The sequence below is a fragment of the Solanum verrucosum genome, unplaced genomic scaffold, assembly GCF_900185275.1.
Source record: "Solanum verrucosum unplaced genomic scaffold, falcon-dt-bn FXZP01000136.1, whole genome shotgun sequence".
In the NCBI taxonomy this organism is placed as follows: domain Eukaryota; kingdom Viridiplantae; phylum Streptophyta; class Magnoliopsida; order Solanales; family Solanaceae; genus Solanum; species Solanum verrucosum.
Window position 1 is genome coordinate 269,940 of NW_026020145.1, and position 5,241 is coordinate 275,180.

At 36.5% G+C, this 5,241-nt stretch overlaps 1 pseudogene; it reads left to right on the plus strand.

Annotated features, from left to right (window-relative positions):
• The first annotated feature begins 691 nt into the window (after positions 1-691).
• On the plus strand, positions 692-2,401 carry LOC125828010 (uncharacterized; annotated as a pseudogene).
• The last annotated feature ends 2,840 nt before the right edge of the window (positions 2,402-5,241 follow it).

Genomic DNA, 5,241 nt, shown 5'->3' on the forward strand with positions numbered 1-5,241 from the left:
ACTCAAGGTTGATTGAATCAAAGGCATGCTACTAGATATAATTTCATACAAGGAAACGATAATGTGGTTATCCATATGCTTTTTAGGAATCATTCCTTGATCAACGTTTTGAGTGCTAAGTTGGAAGGTATAAAGGATTTTTATGCTAGTGATATTGAGTCTCGGAAAAACTATAGTGCTCGTTAGTCTAACGATCCATGAAAGAGCTTTTTACTATAGGCCCATGATGCTGGAATGGTGGAACTCGTTGGATATTTCTATGGACTTTGTTGTTAATTTCAAGGCATATGATCAAATTGGAACGATGAATGGTTTGTCATGTGGTTAATTTCTAGGCTATTAGTAGATTGTTATTAACTTTCTAAGTTTGATTATGCTGGTTTTGACTCTGATGGAGGTAATTTGGTATCTTATGCTGATTGTGGAATCGATTACTCAAAACTTGTGTAGTGGTCTCTCTATTTCAATTTCTATCTTCTTCTTTTCTATAGTTTTTTTCTATCTTAATAATCAATTGATCTGTCATGTGTCGACTTCTTTCGCCTCCTTTTTGTAATTTAGGTTAACCTTACATGGTTTAATAATCTTGTGTGTTTTAAATCTCTTCAACTACTGCCCTAACAAAGTCACCTTCACTGAATATGTCCCTTGGGTATGCGACGAATGCAAGGTGAATGAAATCACTAGAACGATGAATTCTGATGCAGTCCCACCTGTAACTTATTTGGTAGAGCATAGTTATGCTGCACAACCTATTGTTGATCCTATTTGGAGGTGAGTAAGTATCTCACCGATTATTTGGAATTTATTGTTGTATACATTGTGAATACGAATATTTGTTTTCTTTCACATTTTCTGGCAGGGGTTGCTATACCATTTGGAACAACAAGTATACGCTTGACGGAGTTGTTGCTCACCTCTCCTACAAAGCAAGTCAAAGTGTTTTTGAAAAAGAAAAGCTACTTCAACTTCATCTTCACTTTAAAATGGTTTGAAAAGATGATTTATGGCCTAATTATTTCAACACACCAGAGGCTACTATCGATGACATTGAATTGATTTTCTTCCCCTCGGAGGCAAGGTAACTACTTTATATGTTCACCATTTTATTCTTTGTGCTATTCATCAAATTCTCTTTGTTTTCATTTTCATTTTCTCTGTACAGACACCAGGATAAATTTTATAGTATGGTTGAAGATATGATTGGTGGAGAAAATGCTCTTCGATGGGGAGCTACTATCTTTCACATCCACAGAACTGCCCCTGCATCACTGGAGTAAGTTTTTACTTATTTTGCATTTTCATTAGATGTTATTTCATGTTCATCATTAACTTATTTGAGAAACTGGTTGGCCGGATACCAACAAAAATGCTACTTATGGGGCATTTTAAGAGCGACACAAGGTTGTAGTAGCCTTCTACTGGTACCAAACATGATTCAAACTCCTGACAATATTTGGCTGCCAGAGATGCGGTGAACGATAGGGCCCTTACTGAGGACGATGCACAAGTTATGACGGACAAGTTGGGAGGAGGCAAGAGGATCAGAAAAACAATTTCTAGGTTGGATGACTATATATGTTTATAGTTGGGATTAAAGTTGAGTGGTATTAGAGTTAGCCAAAAGGACAAGGGAATCAATATTAACATCTTTATCCCCCATTTAACTAAAATTAAACTTTGCAATGGACAAAACAAAAGTTTCGTATTATTCAATATGTTTCAGATCTTAGTATTGCTGGCTCTCGAGGATTTCTTAATTTGCAACAAATGTAAACAACTTTGTTTTCATCAATGATGTTATCTGAAATGTTACCATATGTAATATGTCATCTGTTTAGCTATACAAGGTAGTTTTGGTAGTACATTCACATTTCACAGTATGGTATTCTTATTATTGTTAATGACTCATCACAATTAATTGTTGATTAATTAAGAAGTGTGTTAATTGGCTACTTAATTTGAAAAATGCTTTTGTCAATACTAGAGCAACCATTTATGTTTGATCAAGATTTAAAAAGTCTTTCTACGTGTTCTCAAATAGTGGCAATAATGAATAGTCATAACAAACGACCGCATAAAGTTCAAATCCAAGTGAAAAGCTTCCCTAGATTTTGCTGAGTAAATCAAAGTCGCAAGACGACGACATCAACAACAACATAGTAGTACTTAATGGTGATCATACATTTCACAGTATGGTATTTTGTTGTTTGTTTCAAGGCATATGATAAAATTGGAACGATAAATAGCTTGTTATGCTGTTGCTTTCTAGCTTATCAGTAGATCATTTGTAGCTTTCTAAGTCTGATTATATATGCTGATTTTGACTCTCTTGTTTGTTGTTCTAGTTTGGTATACTGATTGTGGACATGATTACTCAAAACTTGTGTCGTTGAACTGATGTTTTGTGTGTTTTAAATCTCTTCAGTGATTGCCATGACAATAAATTCCCAATCATGAATTCTGATCCCATCCTACCTGGAACGGATTTGGTAGAGCATAGTCATGTTGTACAACTTGTTGATGATCCTATTTTGAGGTGATGAGATGTCTCACAAATTTTTCTATTGCGTGATAATTTCTTGACGGAGTTGTTGCTCACCTCTCCGACAAAGAATGCCAATGTGTTTCTCAAAAGCAAAGCTACTTTTACTTTATCTTCACTTTGAAATGGTTTCAAAAGCTGATTTATGGCCTAAATATTTCAACACATCAGAGGCAAACACTAGTCTGAATATATAATATATAATAATAAGAGTTTAGTGATGACTGAAACAACACTTAACAACTCTAGTTGAATCTACTACTATGTTTGAAAAGCCTCTACTAAATTGAATTGTTGGGACATGCCCCCAGCTAACTCTAACAAAATTGAAAATTGGAAATAAAGACTAAAATAGAAAGCATGTATATTGTCCTTGAAGTATGAGGACTCATTACTGAAGCTGCTGAAGTCGAATCGAGAATTGATCTAAGCGTGATCTGGATGCTGAGTGTCTGAACCTAAATCATGAAACGATGTAGCACAAAATATGCGTCAGCACTTGGAATATACTGAGCATGCATGATATAGATATGCTAAGCTGAACAAAGTATATAATTTGAAATGCATAACTGAGCAATGATATAATCTGAACAAGGATATAGATATGTACTGAAGTATAACTGAAAGATAAAGTGAATGCAATTACCAAGTACTAATAACATGTTGAACTGCATACTGAAGTAACTGTTGAAAACCTGGTTAATGCACTACGAGTCTGACTGTGGGAGCTACTATTAACCGACATAAACCACGTGAGCTCAATGTGGAGTCCGATGTATACGCCCAATTGAGAGGAACCAATATACCTTACCAGGGGTATAGAGGCATGACTGTGGCGTGATCACTAAAACTAATGCCCAACTGAGGGGACTTATAAACCTACGTGGGCACATAGGTCTAGGACTTTGAGGGTACGCTGAACCCTAGTCCAGCTCGGCACTAAGTCTACTCCTAATAACTGAATATTCATGAAGCTAAAATCCACTAAATACTGAATAGCTCAAAATAGTGACATGCTAAGTGAGAATGCAATATTTATATATTAGGAATGTGACATTCGAAATCTGGAGCATGGTTTTATGTCCAACAGACCTAGCAAGTATAATTCATGAACTAAGAGAAATTACACAAACTAGGATTCTGAGTTTTATACAAGAAATTATATTAAGTTTCCAACAAAACATGATATTATGGTGAAGGATACTACAACAACAAAATCACCATTAATCTCTAAGGTTTTATAAGCCCTAGGTCTAAACAAGCTATGAAAAATCAAGGAACTGATCGAAAACGAGGGACCTAATGGGTAAAAGGAGCCCACTAGTGAAATCCCACATACCTGGTGACGAAATCTATGGAGAAATACTTTGGATTTTGGGGCTGAACTTTGAAGAACACTGCTGCTTGTTCTTGAAAGAAACTGGCGACTCTTTCTTATCTTTTCGTTCTAACTTGGACGAATTTTTGAGAATGAGGGTTCTGGGTATGTCTGACTAGATTATTAGGCTTAGACTAAATAAAACGACATAGTTTAAGTGTCTAATGCATAGGGAAACATACCAAAATGACCCTGTTTAAAAGCTAACAAAGGCCATTCACGGTGGGATTGACGGGCCGTCATTTGAACCACTGCCCGTCAACAGGGTAGTGGTTCGTGGTCTGCCCAATAGGGCTTCACTAAAATGAGCATAAATATTTACTTCGAGCTTGGAATTTAGCAAACTTGGTGGCGTTGGAAATATGATTCAATTATCTTTAATTTGAGAGGTCATGGGACACCTAATTCATTTTATGCTAAAAGATATGATCGTTTGAAATTGATCCAAAAGTCATTTCCCACTAATTAGCTACTGACCCTCACCTATGGCTAGACCTACGGTCCGTAAGTCCAACCAAGGACTATACTGGTCGGCCGTGTCACGCCCTGAGCCTACACCCTGGGTGGGACTGGCACTCGAGAACCATTGATGGACCCAAGCGAACCCTTGGCCTGACTTACTTACTCAACGGAAGACTCTAAGCATTAATACAATGATCAAATGCACTTCTACTCTTCTGTTTAATAAAAATAACTTAGAACGTTTAAAGGTCAAACATTCAACTTGGCCAAAATGGCAACTCAAGTCTTAACATATGAAATAATAACGTAAAGACAATTGAACTACTAACTATCTGACTGTCTATGAAGCCTCTAAAACAAAGAGGGATGTCAGGACAAGACCCTCGATCATCCTAACAACTGAAATACTAGAAAACAGTGTAAAAAGGATCCCTCCTGAAAGTAAGGAGGCTCACCAACTGACTTGGAGTGCTCAACTGGATCAATGAGGCACTAGATGTTGATCCTGATTACCTGTGTGTACATCATAAAATGATGCAGGCCAAATGACATCAGTACATGGACTGTACGAGTATGCGAGGGGAAAACTAAACATAACATAAGCTTGAAGGGAATCTGGAAGAAACACTTACCTTGGCTTTACTCAACTCATGATTAACTCAACTCAAATGCAGTACAAACCAACAATAATAGTGCAATTTATACAAAGCATTTAGAATAGTAAATAACAAACTCAACTTTACTCATTTAATAAAGTAATATAGTTTCCGTGGGAGTTTCTCTAACCGACAACCACCACTATAAGCATAAGTGGTGATACAACGTCTTGTCCACACTACTAGAACTATCCTATACT